The sequence below is a fragment of the Eulemur rufifrons genome, chromosome 16 (genome assembly GCF_041146395.1).
Source record: "Eulemur rufifrons isolate Redbay chromosome 16, OSU_ERuf_1, whole genome shotgun sequence".
In the NCBI taxonomy this organism is placed as follows: domain Eukaryota; kingdom Metazoa; phylum Chordata; class Mammalia; order Primates; family Lemuridae; genus Eulemur; species Eulemur rufifrons.
In genome coordinates this window covers 88,798,591-88,813,310 of record NC_090998.1, presented here as the reverse complement: position 1 = coordinate 88,813,310, position 14,720 = coordinate 88,798,591, and the positions used below count along the sequence as shown (strand labels likewise).

The 14,720-nt window shown below is 40.0% G+C and overlaps 1 protein-coding gene across 1 annotated transcript in view; it reads right to left on the bottom strand.

The window, feature by feature from the left end:
- GRAP2 (GRB2 related adaptor protein 2) overlaps nucleotides 1-5,091 on the bottom strand; it is a 60,553-nt gene extending 55,462 nt beyond the window's left edge. The window contains exon 1 of the mRNA XM_069490878.1: nucleotides 5,041-5,091. The gene's annotated coding sequence lies outside the window, so the exon portion shown is untranslated. The remainder of the gene's footprint in view (nucleotides 1-5,040) is intronic.
- Nucleotides 5,092-14,720: the final 9,629 nt, after the last annotated feature.

The window sequence follows — 14,720 nt, the reverse complement described above, 5'->3', positions numbered from 1 at the left end:
CAGCAGTTTGTTTCTAATATTTTCCCATAAAGCACTAGACAAAAGACAAATCATAAGCCATTTGTAGGCGGACACATTCGGCCCATGGTTCTAGAAGCCTGGGGGTGTGGAGAAAAACAAATGCAGAAGTATTATTCATGACCAATTGATCATGCTTTTCATTAAAAAACATAAAAAGGCAGAACCGATTTAGCAATGACTATGTTAGAAATGCAAAAAAAAATTATTAATGCTGGATTTTTTTCTCTCGTTTATTTTTAGTTCTCTTTAGGAAATTACTCTTGAGAGCTTTCTGTAATGGCAATTTAAGGAGTGGAAAAGGCTTGGCGCAGCAGTGGAACCCTTTTGTAATGCTAATGAAGGGGCATGGACCAATACCTAGTTTGCAGGGCTTTTTCTGAATGCAGTTATATGTTTCCGAAGCCATAGACTGACTTACGGAATATCTGAGTACAGGTGATAACCGGCCAGGGAAGTTACCTGCTAACAGGAGTCATCCTTCGTCCCGTAAGGAAATCCACTGTGGTCTTTTATAAATCTGACAATGGCTTATCCTCTTGTGTTTTAGTGGTAAAATCTTACATAGTACAAGAGTGTGAAAAACGAGAGGAATATTTTCCTTCCTAACTATATCAAAATACCATCGTCTGTCCCGAGGCTCTGAGGTCTCATAACTCCCCTTTTGCATTGTTCTTTTCAGGCTCTTTTCTTCCTATTCCTGCACAGTTCTCCTACTCTTTTTTTCAGTTCCAAGAAATTTGTGTTTAAAGTTTCTTGTACAGAGCCTTAAGCCATGTACATATGGTAAGTCTATGTATCTATGCTTAGCACGACCCCATTCTAACTCAGACGTGTTTGGGTAGCAATGCTCCCAGATTTTCAATGACTTCAGATCTGGGTGTGTGCATGTGTGCGTTCCTGTTGCTGGTTTCCATTCGGTTCTGTTTGTGTTACTCCTCATCACATGTGCCAGTCTTCAGAGAAAATGCTCTGGAGTGAGACTGCCTGGGTTCAAATCCTGGCTCTACTGCGTTCTAGTTAAGTGACCTTGTCCAAGGTCCTTCCTCTCCGTACCTCAGCCTCAGCCTCCTCATTTGTGAAAAGGGTAAGATTAGCAGTTTCTTCACTGTGCTTGCCGTCAGGAGAAGTAAATGAGTTAACACCTGCAAGCTATTCGAACAATGCTTTGCAATCATAAGAACAGACACTGTTTTAGGAATTTTACAGGTGTAAGTTATTTAATCTTCAAAACAATCCCATGAGATAGGTACCATTATTATTCTCATTTTATAGCTTAAGAAACTGAAATATAGAAAGACTGAATAACTTGTCCCAGTTCACTCCGTTAGTAAGCAAAGCCTGGCTCAAACCCAGGCTGTCTGGCTCCACGGCGAGCATTCGGTACATATTACCTATTATTATTATTATTATTATTATTACCTGAACTTATGCACTCAATAAATATTTACAGCTGCTGTTGCTGCTGCAGATCATGATGAATTTGTGTGTCTAATCCATCTTCCAAGTGTATTAAAAATACGTATGACCTCCCGAATGGAGTCATCGATTTAGACAAAGATTATCACCTAAAATCATTGAGGGAAAATTTGTTGGGAAATAGAATATTACCACAGTGCCGAAGTGTCACCCCCTCAGACTATGTGCTCCTCAGAGCAAGATCACTACCTTCAGCCAAGATCAAGCTTGGAATACAAATAGAGGAACCACCTGGCGATGGGTGCCTCCTGATAAGATGCAATATGGAACACCCAGCAGCACGTTACAAAAAATCTTCAATCAAAATCTAATCATGACTATAGTCCTAACCTGGAGTTTATAGGAAATGCAGGGGGTAGAGGAACAAAATAACCATGAGGCACCAACAAATTCAGATCGTGGGACATTCTACAAGATAACTGGCCTCATCATTAAAAAGTCCAATGTTGGCCGGGCGTGGTGGCTCATGCCTGTAATCCTAGTATTTTGGGTGGCTAAGGTAGGAGGATCACTTGAGGCCAGGAGTTTCTGAACAGCCTGGGCAACATGTGAGACCCTGTCTCTACAAAAAAATACAAAATTAGTGGGACATGGTGGTATCCACATGTAGTCTCAGCTACTCAGGAGGCTGAGGCAAGAGGATTGCTGGAGTCCAGGAGTTCAAAGCTTCAGTGAGCTATGACCACACCACTGCACTCCAGCCTGGGTGACACAGTGAGACCCTATCTCTAAAAAAAAAAAAAAAAAAAATTAAGTGTTGAATAAAGAGACATAAAACCCAACTAAAATATATTTTTAAAAAATTTTTAAAATTAGATTCTGTTTTTTTAGAAAAATGGTAAAGATGACATTTGGGATACAAACGAAGGTTAAATATGGACTAGATATTAGATGATATTAAAGAATTACTGTTCATCTTCTTAGGTATAATGATGGTATTGTGGTTATATAGGAGAATGTCCTTATTCTTAGATGTGTCTTGAATTAATCAGGAGTGAAGTATTATTTTATCTGAAACTTACAAGTAATTCAGAAAGAAATACATATAGAGGGAGCAAATATGGCAAATAGCTGCCTAGGTAGTGAGTACTAATATTTCAACTTTATGTTTGGATATTTTCTTCACTTTCTTCATAAGATAAATGTCTTACAATACATCTTCTTCGGAGAACATGCAAGACTTTTTATCATCATGTACTTTGTAATAGTTTCTTTTAATTCTCTAAAATTTTTGTCTGTAAATGCATATTTAAAAGGAAAACTATCTTTAAAATTATTTCCTGAATTCCTATTGGTTTAAGTTTATTGAAACCTAATGTTAACATTGTTGAGGGGAACTCAGTACCTAGCACAGGGCCTGGCACATAGTGATTGCTCAATAAATGTTTGTAAAATGTTTATTTGTTAAACAAGGCTATGCTTTTTTGAGAATTGTCAGGTGGCCAAAAAAAAAAAAAAAAAAAAAAAAGGCAGAGAAACATGAGGCTGTATTGTTCTTTTATGAATCAAGATATGCTGGTCAACTACTTCAGATGGACAGAATGTGGGCTAATCAACTCTATCCTTTGATTCAAACAACTAAGCTTATGAAAATTCCTTGAATGAGTTTTGAGTTTGTTTTACGGGGATGCAAACATGAAGACTCTGTCCCTAGGATTAATCCAGCAGCAACCATTACTTATTTGAGAAATCCTGACGAAATCACACATAATGACACATTTGTGAACAATTGTAGACTTTTCTCGATCCAGGAAAAGAGTCAATTCTACTCCAGTTTAGGCATGAACCCTACAAGTCACCAACACCAGCAGATGTTGTTCTCAGGAGAATCAATGAATATGTGGGAACTAGGATCATTTTCAGCTCTTCCAGAAGGCTAGGGTTCTAAAAGAGTTGGCTTCAGGCAGTACGTGAGATACATTTTGTATAAGAGGTGGGGAGAAAATGATCAAGATTCAAAGAAATAATTAATAATGATATCATCTTGCATTCTCATAGTGCCTTTTTCCTAAGGCACTTCATATCTATGCTAACTCATCTATTCTCACAATATCCCCGTGAGGTAGACATTGAACAATTGAAATAAAAAAGAAAAGGGGTTTTCATCAGGGCCTAAGATGTGGAAGATATCCAAAAGGATATTAGCAACAGAGATATTTCATCATATTGAACAGATCAATCATTTCCTTCCTCTCTGCTTCAGTAAAGTCATTTTAAAAAAGATAAAGTCTATTACAACTTAAGGAGAGTAAGATTTCATTTTACTACATGGGAGACACTCAAAGTTAAATCTAAAAAGGTAGTTTTTTCTATAATACAGGGCTACCTCTCTTTTACAAAAAAACCCAAAAACGTTCTCAAAAAGGGTACAAATCAGAATTTTAAAAAAACCTGAAATTTAAATGCACTTAAGTGGTTCTCTACTTACATAATGTTCTTTATTTAATAGTGGATGCTTTTGTAAAGAAGGTCACTATAAAATTATTTTACAAATATGAAGTTTTATATACAATATTGTGTTGTTACAGTAACTTATACTCAATCTTCTTTCTGAAACCAAAAATAAGATAAAAACAAAGGGACTCACTAAAGAACAAAACAGTTTATGATAAATGTAGTTGCATAGAACAAAAGATTCTTCAACATGAAGTTTCCACCCTCAGATAACATAGCATGAGCACCTCACATTTTTCCCATTGGATTTTCAGGTCCTAAACATTTTCCCTCCTCTTAATTTGCTTAGGGATGTATATTTTCAATAATGTGCGAATGAAGTTACATATATTTTATTAACAAAGCCTAATTCCAGGTACGTAAACATGTTAATTTTTAAGCTAGTGAAATCTGTGGTGGGTGGACTCAATCCCTTTGTTCAGGAACAGCTGGGACAAAGAGCACAAAGGAGCTATCTTCAGATTGGACACCTAAACTAGAGACAGCCACACGGATGGATATAGCCTAACTATTAATAAAGACACGAAGATAGGCAATACCCTCTCAAAATATATTTCAACTTAAAGATTTTTCTTTTTTCTTGTAAAGGAACCCAAACTGGTGTTCTTTGTAAAGGTAACAAGAATACCAACAGAACTGGAAATTTGAGCAAAGAGAGGAAAACTGTCCTCAGAGTGCTGGCGTTCACTCATTGCTGCTCAGCCCTCCTCGCCGCAACCACCCATCTGCCCGATTTGGATTCAATGCTGGCTACGGTGAAATGCAATTTTACCTCTGTGACCCTAAGGTCTAAAGTCTTTCCCTGAAATGGCTCTGAAGCCAATTAAGTGGCATTTTTGTTGTCACAGACTGAGTAAGGAACAAGTCTTCTCTCAGTTCATTTGATAGAAGTCAAATCCCATCACTACAAACATTGTCACGGCAAAAGATTTAGAGACCTTAGCTGGTGGGACTGAAATATTAAAAGCAATATTTAGAAAACCCATAAGATTCATTTGAATTAGATTTGACTCATAGAGAACATTCTGCAAATTATAAAACTGTTCAAGGTTTCTAGAGTATATGCGCCAATGTTGTATGATGACATACCTTTTGGAAGAGAAGAGGTTGAGTTTTTGTCTTCGCTTTGATACCGAGTTCTTAGAATCCTCTCTTGCAAGAAGGAAGATGAATTCAAACATCAAAATTACTGCATTTCAGAATACAGATCCACCTGTGCTGTCTTCCAAGTACCACACTGAAAGAGGGTGTGAGCTTATAGATCCATTAACAGTGCCTCCTCCTCCTACCTCTCACTCCTTCCTCCAGACTGGCCCCAGTCGGCCCAGCAGTCTGTAGGCAAACCACACAGGAACTAGCACATACAGGGCTTCAGAGAGTTGGGCGTGAGCCTCAGATTATGCGGTTTTGTTTTCTTGCTGCCAGTGTTGAACTAAAATGCAGGAGGTTCACTGGAACACTTTTGCTTCTTTATGCTTGGTTTCAGTTTTAACAATATCCCCCCTGAACACTTATGTTCACATAAGAAAATTTCTAATCCTAGATATGGTCCAGCAGCAAGCTGATCTTAAGGAAAACCCTCATTTTTCTCTTAGTATATTCATGCATCCAGAGAAACATTAGGGCTTCTTGGGGGAACTTATTTTAGACCACCCTCGATCACTCATTATGTTAAAATCCCAGAGAAAATGTTTTCTTAGTGCACTCAGCCTATAATATTACTCTTAGCCCATAATATTACACTTGACAAAAAAAGAAAAAAAGCTCTGAGCTATGATGAGTTCTAATCCCAGGTTTGCCACAGTCCAGCATGAGCTGGGACCAGTTCCTTAGATTTCTGAGACTTCACTTTCTTTTGAGCAAGTTGGACTAAAGTCTTTCTGGGATTTTAAAATTTTTCACTGACCTTGAGTTTTGTCATCTTCAACTTCTTTAGTTCTTACCTTCAGATTTATAACTCACCCTTCCCCCCCATACCAACTGCAACTTGTGAAGTCCTCTTCCTTTCTCTTTGCTCTTGCTAGAGAGTGGATTGCCAACGTTGCATCTTTTGCAGAAAATTAGAGACATTGCTACTTGCTAAGTAGCTCCACTCACAGTTTGAAGAGGGAAATGTTGGCTCATAGGGATGTTCCTAGCATTAATCCTTGGAATGCCAAGGAGGGTGTCATTTAAGACTCAATTTGAGGTTCTAAAATTTAAACTTAGGCTGGGCTCGGTGGCTCACACCTGTAATCCTAGCACTCTGGGAGGCTGAGGTGGGAGGATTGCTTGAGCCCAGCAGTTCGAGACCAGCCTGAGCAAGAGCGAGACCCCACCTCTACAAAAAATAGAAAAATTACCTGGGCATAGTGGCACGTGCCTGTGGTCCCGGTTACTCTGGAGGCTGAGGCAGGAGGATCGCTTGAGCCAGGAATTTGAGGTTGCAGCTAGGCTGATGTCACTGCATTCTAGCCTGGGTGACAGAGCAAGACTCTGTCTCAAAAAAAAAAAAAAAAAAGTAAACTCACTCTGCAATGTAAAATGGCATCCTTTTCTATCTTTTTGCCCCTTTATATCTAAATCTTGCTCAAAATTTACTTTCCTTTTTAAAACGTTTTCCTTGGTTATAATTACTCAACATTTTTATTGAAAGAGAAAAGAATCTGGCATTTAATCAGCACAGTACCTTGGTCAGAGAAGGTGCTCAGTAAATAACGGTCAGATGAGTTAAAGGAAATAAATTGCTACTCCTAACTCCTCAATAATGGGCTTTTATTAATGCAAGTTTGTCAAATTTTCTTAAGTCCAAGGTACATCTGAACAGGATCCTCACTCTTTCCACATGTTATAAAGATAAAAATTAAAAAATAACAGCATGTTGCTGATTTTAAAACAATAACATCTCAATGCTGGCCTTAGAGTTCTTCAGCCTTCATGGTCCAAGGACCTTCTTGGATCCCATCATTACATGGAACAGCTCCATGGACAAGTTTTCAAACGGAAACCCTCTGCCACAGTCCTTACTCTTCAATAGCTCCCAAGTCAGTGGTTTTGAGGTGGTTAAACAACGAGTTCCTAAAATTCCATGGCTGGGGAGCAGGAGGGAAGGGAAAATGTTCAGTGGTGTAATACAGAAAGTACGGTGTTTTCAGCTTGTACCCTAACCGAAGGGGGAAGCTACTTTCCCACAGGACATTACCCACCTGGGGAGGAGAATATAATCCCTCCCTTTACAAGCAAGAGGCAGAGTACAAAACAGGGAAGTCTTAAAAAGAAGCCATCTTGGGAATAAGTACTGACCGAAAGACGTGTTACAGAGCACACTGGGAGGGAAGCAAGGCCACCTGAGTGGTGGTTTATTTTTATAAAGCTCCGCAATTGAGCAAGTGCAAAGGCAGAGCCTAAGAATAAAGACCCCAATACGAGAATGCCAGTGTTGCCATCCTCACCAGCATGGGACACCCAGCAAAACAGCAGCAAGATGGGAGGATTCAGGACGATGTGAAATCTGGAGTTACCATGCAGAATTTTTCTTTGTTTAAAATTTTTTAGCCATTCCTTTCAAAGGATAGCTGTTAATATCTGAACTTCTTATACATAATTATGCTTAATTGAACTTTATGGTAAGATATGTACTTCTGATTCAATAGTGTGGATACAGACATTTTCTTTTCATTCATTCGATAAATAAAGTTTGAACACCTACTCTGTGTTAGACCTGTTCTAGGTATTGGAAATGTATCAGTGAACAAAACATAGTCTCTGCCCTTTTGGACCTCACATTCTGGTAAAGAGAAAAACACTAAGTATGTCAGATGTTGTACTGTCGTGGAGAAAAATAAAATGGCTTAGGAATTACAGGGAGTGTGGCTGAGATGCGGGTTGTGATTTTATGTTGGGAGATCAAAGGACATTTGTGCAAAGTCCAGAACAAAGCGAGGGAGCCAGCCCAGTGGCTATCCGGGGAAATAGCTTTCGTAGGCAGAGACTAGCAGGTGGAAAGCCTTGAGGTGGGAACACACTTGGCACCACGAGGGATGGGGGGAGGAGTCAGGATGCAGGTCAGAGAGGGAGCCAAACACATAGGGCCTGGCTGGCCATGGCAAGGCCTTTGGATTTTATTGTGAGTGAGACAGGAGCCAATGGAAGATTTTGAACTGAGGAGTGGTATGATCTGACTTGGGTTTTAAGTGTTAAAAGGATAGCTCTGACTCTTCTGTTGAAATTAGATTGTAAGGGAGCAAGAGCAGAAGCAGGGAGACCAGTTAGAAGGTGACTGTAACAGTCCAGGTAAGAGATGGTGGTAGCTTAGAAGAGGGTGGTGGAGGAACATGTAGGGTGATGATAAAGTCTAGAAACATGATGTTATTGTATTGTGTGTTGGAATGTAGTATCACTAGATAAGACTTGGTAGCCACCCTGTATTTCAAAGGTAAGCTGATGGATACGATATGAGATATGAAAGACAAAGGGGGGAGTCAAAGATGGCTCCAAGGTTCACAGCCTGAGAAACTAGAAGCAAGGGTGTGTCATTTCCTGAGACGGGAGAGACTGTGGGAAAGCAGGTTTGGAAGACAGGATCAGGACTTATTGAATCTGAGATGTTTACGAGACATACCAGTGTGGAGGTCAAGGTGGTTAGATATGTGAGTTTGGAGGTCAGGAGAGATTAGGGCTGAAGACAAAACCTTGAGAGTTCTTGGAATTGACTTGTGTTTAAAACTATGAGACTGGATAACATCACCTTGGGAATGAATATGGATAGAGAAGACAAGAGGTTGGAGAATAGACCCCCTCCAAAGTTGAGAAGTCATAGAATTGAGAAGAAATGAGTCAAGGGGAAGAGAAGGAGACATGATGTCCTGAAAATCAGGTGAAGCAAACTTTGTTCACTATTATATTAATAAAACTCCTAAGTTCAAATTATTAATGGAGAAAAACCACAAGTTATTATCATAGAACAATATTTGTATTTAGTGGATGCTGCAGTATTACAACTAAATTGTGCCCCCAAATGGAGGAAAGCAGGTAAGAAAGACCCTTTATGTAATGTCACTTTAACAGGGTTAATTTCACTAGGTTAATAATACTTTACACTTTTGCTGAACCTAGCTAACTCCCTCACTGCTTATTTGGACTGTCTTTGACCTTGCCCTGTCTCCTATTTCCATCTGCTTCTTTGATCACCTTCTATATGCTGACTACTCTCAAGGCCGTGAACCTAGCCCAATCCCCTTTCCTTTGTTCCACTTCTCTCTACTCAATTTGCTTGGACATCTTCACCTGGTTGTCCCCCCAGGCTCCTCACATTCAAAATGTCTGCGAAAAGATTTACCATCTTTCCTGCCAAACTTGCTCCTCAGACCATATTCCTCATCTTGGTGAACAGCAACAACCATTTACATGGTCACCCAAAAAAGAAACTTGAGAGTCACTGTAGACTGTTCTTTCTCCTTTACTCCCACATATATTTGGGGTCAAGTCCTGTAACTTCTACACTTTAACATTATATGTAAAAGGAGAGTGAGCAGGGTGGGGTATCCTGGCGTGCCCATTACTTCTGCTTTAGTTGTGGCCTTCATCACTTATTGTCGGAACTATCATAACATTCTGTTCCTCCTCCAGTTCCTCTGTTCTGCTTCCAATCTGTTATTAAAACACATGCAGAGATTCATTCTAAAAGGAGAAAATGAGTAGATTTAAAAAGGAAAAACTGGAGTCTCTGACCTTCTCAAAATATAATAGGGAGACTTGTGACTGAGAATGTCCATGAAGGTCAAAATCAAGGAACAAAGACTGGTCCTTAGAGTAGGGAAAATAGCATAGAATTGGACACAGGAGATTTATGTTCTAGTTCCAGCTAAATTGCTTACTTAGTTAAATATTTCTGGCCAATTCTTGGTAACCTCTTTGTTCCTACAAACTCAGCTCAAGCTCACCTACTCCAGGAAAACTTCCCTGACTACATAGAGTTAGACAGGTCCCCTTTCTACTCTCATAACACTCTATGCCTATCTTTATTATGGCAACTTATTATAATTGCTGGTTTATTTCTGTTTCTTCTATTACACTATTAGACTAAACTTTCTTTGTGTTCTCAGAATTCAGCATAGTGCCTGGCACACAGCAGGTGCTCAGTAATGTAGAATGAATGCATATTACCCAAACTTAGCTTTCTCATCTGTAAAATGGGATAATAATGCCTACTTTTCAGCACGCCTTTGAAATGTATATAAGACACATATAAAAAATCTTCATAAACTATAATTCAATGTACAAAATACTTGTTTATCTGCCCACTACTTTATTGTCCAAATACCTTAGCATGGCATTCAAGCCCCTGAACAATCTGTTTTCCAGGTCACCTTTTCAATTTCTGTTCACCACCCCCATTACTCTATATTACAGCCAGCTAAACAATATTTCAAACACACCAACTTCTTTCATACCTCCTATCATTTTATATTATACTTATCTATATGTCAGTGTCAATAATGTGGGCTATTACTATGACTGAATTAGTAGGAGCTCAAAACAAATGTTACCTTAGTCTGTTAAGCATTTTCCTATTCTCTAAGGAATTTCTTATTCTCTATTCCCTCTGCGCCCTCCCCCCCCGCCCCGCCCATCCTAGTTAATATTCCACTTGGCCACCAACGTACTTTAAAACATGGGTTTGATTATATTTTCAATGCCTACTGGATATAATCACCCAGTAGTATGGACAAGGTTCTTCATGATCTGACTTCCCTCTGCCACATTATCTCCCTCTGCTCCCCCACTAATAGCCTTTGTGACAGCCATAGTAACTGCAGTACTTGTAGCTTTGCCAAGATAATAGGCTTTCATGCCTTTACACATGATACGTCCTTTGCCTCCAAAGTCCTCCTCTACTTTGTCCGTCCAGTGAACTCCCTGTCATCCTTTAAGATTCAATTCAGATGTAAACTATTCTGTGAAAGCTGCCCTTAAATACTCCTTGGCAGAATTAGATGCTCTCTCCTCTCTTATTAGGCTATACATATCTTGTCACAATCTTCTGTGATGGTGCCTGTCACCTCCACTAGCCTGTAAACTTACCTAGCATAGGGATGCGTTTTATCTCTGGGTCCTCACTGCCTGGCACAAGTGGGTGCTCACTGAAGATCAGTTGACTGTATCAAGGACTGCCCGTCCGTCAGTGGTACCCGAAGCTGTCATTGGAACTACTCCATCACTGTCCACCACACACACTGCTCTTTATCGCTAGACTACTAGTACGTTCTTTATCCTTTGGGGTGGCAATCAGGTGTCGTTCGTGCTTCTAGTCAGTTAAACTTACAGCAGGAACATTCTTGTAAACATTCTTTGAAAGGAGGATTAGCGTAGTGTCACAGCCCAACAGAGTGTAAAATGAAGACATTTGCCTTCATTCCGCTGATATCTTCCGGCTGGGGCATTTTAACCCCAGACCCTTCATCTTGCTCGAGGGCCGGAGACGTGCGCACCACGGGCCGGAAGTGAGGAAGCGGAAGTGAGGAAGCGGAAGTGAGGAAGCCAAGTAGGGAAGCGCGTGGCGCTTGGGCCTGGTTCGAGGAGACGGAACAGCCTTGGGACAGAGGGGTTTGAATTCGAGTGGAAAAGGGCCCCTGCCCAGGGGCAGGATCTTTCTCTCAGGTAATAGCCTCTGTTTGGGAGCGGGGATGGGCACGGAGGGGGCCTGTCGGCTGCCGTCCCACCTTCCGTTCCCTGCCGGCACGGCCTGGGCCGCACTGTCGAGGCCATCACCGTCGGACTGAGGGAAAATCCCTGCTTTGTGACACTGTCCTGTCCCTCCCTCCTTCTAGAATCTTCCCCGCGGGCCAGCGTCTCCCTTCGCAGTAAAGTGCGTCCTCTCTGAGGGTGGTCGCAGGTCTGATTCTCTGACCCAGCGCCCAGCACTGGGCCCACCCTGGTACACAGTGGCCAATCGGAAATGGGGGTCAAATGGATGACGTGGATGCCAAGGAAAGGACGTGTCTGCAGAAAGTTGATTCTCTCCCAGCTACCACCCTCCGTTGTCAAAATTCTTTATGAAGCATCTTGTTTCTTCTTCCCCACCCATCTGGTGATTATTCCATGCTCAGAGAAGTTGTTAAGCCTTAGTTAGGAAATGGCAGAGCAGGACCTCAAATCCGTGGCTTCGAATCCTAATTAAAGTAGTGAGATGAGGCATGTGAATGACCAGGTGTGAGCATTTAATATAGAGTAGCCATTTACTCCTGGGGGTAGGGACTGTGCCTTGTGTGCCTGTTTCTCCATTTCCTAAGATGGAGCCCGCCACATGGTAAGCTCTGGAAAATTATTAGTTGAATGAATTAATGAACACACAGGTGGGGCTCAAAAAGGTTAGTTTCTCTGCCTCTTGCAGTGTTCTTTCTATCACAACAGTAACACCTCCTAATTCCATGGTATTCTCTATAATCATTCCCTTGTAACAATCTTGGCCAGATCTTATTTCTTCCTGAGTGGAATTCATGCCTATTAGTCAAACATGTGCAAATATAAGAGCAGCCCTCTCTTCGTAGCACCACCCTAAATACATCTTTCCAGAGATGGCTCTGGGCCCTCAGCCTCTTAGATACTATTGTCATTATTGTCTTAAGTCTTAAGATAAAGTCAGTTCAGCTCCTCAATTCTGAAATCCAGAAAGCTTTGAAAACCATTTCCCCCCAACTCATTTGGTGGCAAAACCTGGCCTGAACTTAAGTTAGGCCATTTATATAGTCTTTTTTGTTTTGGTTTGGTTTGTTTGTTTTCGAGACAGGGTCTCGCTCTGTTGCCAGGGCTAGAGTGCAGTGGTGTCATCACAGCTCACAGCAACCTCAAACTCCTGAGTTCAAGCCATCTTCCTACCTCAGCCTCCTGAGTAGCGGGGACTACAGACACACCCCACTACACCTAGCTAATTTTTTAATTTTTTTGTAGAGACGGGGTCTCACTGTTGCTCAGGCTCATCTCTATCTTCTGGTGTCAACCAGTACTCTCACCTCAGCCTCCCAAAGTGCTAGGATTACAGGCATGAGCCACCTTGCCTGGCCCATTTATATAGTCTTTATTCTAAATATGTACATGTTAATGTATTTGGTCCAAGTGACTCCACGCCATACTGTGGGTATCATGTAATGTATGGTATAGGCACTGCACTAGTCTTAAAAATTTAAAAAAAATCAAATTCCACAACTCAACTGGCCTCAGAGGATTTGGATAAGAGATTGGGAACTAGTTTAATGTCACTTGCTAACTCAAATGATTTCAGATAAGATGGGAGGGAAAGACAGCGTTGTGGAAGTGGGCAGATCTAAAAAGAAAATTAAGAGATCCTTTCTACTTCATCATTTATTTGGTCTGGAATTATTTAAGGGAGAAGGCTCCTTAACTAAATGGTAAGTTTTTTGAATGTGGGTATCATGTTTTATATTTCTGTACAAAGCTGTGTAAACGGTAGTTACTCAAGAAATATATGATGATTGATTTGAAAATATTTGCTCAAAACTCTAGAGTTTTACTTGACAATTACAAGAGCTAGATTTTATTTTTTAAATGTCATGTTTATAATTATAAAGCTGTAAAATCAGTGCAGTTTATCCCAAAGCAGAATCATTCAGTCATTTGGTCACTCAACACGTTTCTTGAGTACTTACTGTTGCTAGGTACCTCTTAGGCATAGGATGACAGTGGTGAATAAGATGGTCAAGGTCCCTGCCCTGTAGGAGCTTCTAGTCTGGCCATGGAGAAGGGTTGAGCAAATAACAAATACATAAGTACAGATTGTTGTAAGTGCCATGAAGGAAATTGACCTGGTACTGAAGAGAGTGTGATGGGAGGATCTAAGTATTAATAGTTAGCAAGATTAGTGAAGACTTCTCAGATTTATGACGTGAAATACCTTCTTCCTTCTATTTCTGAATATGATAGTGATTCGGGTAAGTAGACAACTGAGATTCTGATGTGGAAATTAACCTTTTGGGCACTAATTTTATCTCAGATATCATGTCACTATAATTATAATCTCAAAATTATTCATTGGTGTGAGTAAACTGAGCGTTTGCATGTAGTCAGATGTCTAAAATACATAATAAACCTACATATAGTTTACAGCTTACACCAATTAATTGAACTCCTTGTTAGCCTGAAAAGACATCGATAGTAGAATGATGTCTCACAAATTCTACGTTGATGTCACAAAGTAAAGTTCTCATGACTATACATTAGTGATACCAATTCACTTATCCAGACTTTTTGTGATTTTTCTATTGGCTGGGAGTGTGTTTATTTAGTTTTGGTATGGTGTCAAGTGCATCCATCTTAAGCTACTAGATTGGATTAGAAGCCTATTATTTTGATATTTTTCTGGGGCAGAAAATTCATTTAAGGAAACATTTTTTGGAAATTTTAAAATGCAGGTTAGAGAATATAGGAAAACCTAAAAATTAGGATTGTCTCTCTAAAATATAGATAGGTGGCTGTCCAAAAAAGAAAAAAGGTTTTAATGTCTGTTGTTCAATTCCAGCAAGTTATGATTCTAACAGTTTTTTTTTTTTTAATGGACTTGTGTAGCAACAGATCAATATTTGTTGCTCTAAGTCAATGTCATAGTGCATCTCTGCATTGAGTGGGTTTGGCAGAGGGGAAAAAAGGACAATAGAAAAAGAAAACCCTCATGATTGAAAATTTTAATAGCTTATTGAAACAATCTAAATCAGATTTTTGCTGTAGGAGGGAGTCAGATAAAAATGCCTGTATTTGAAGTACAAACAAGAAAATCA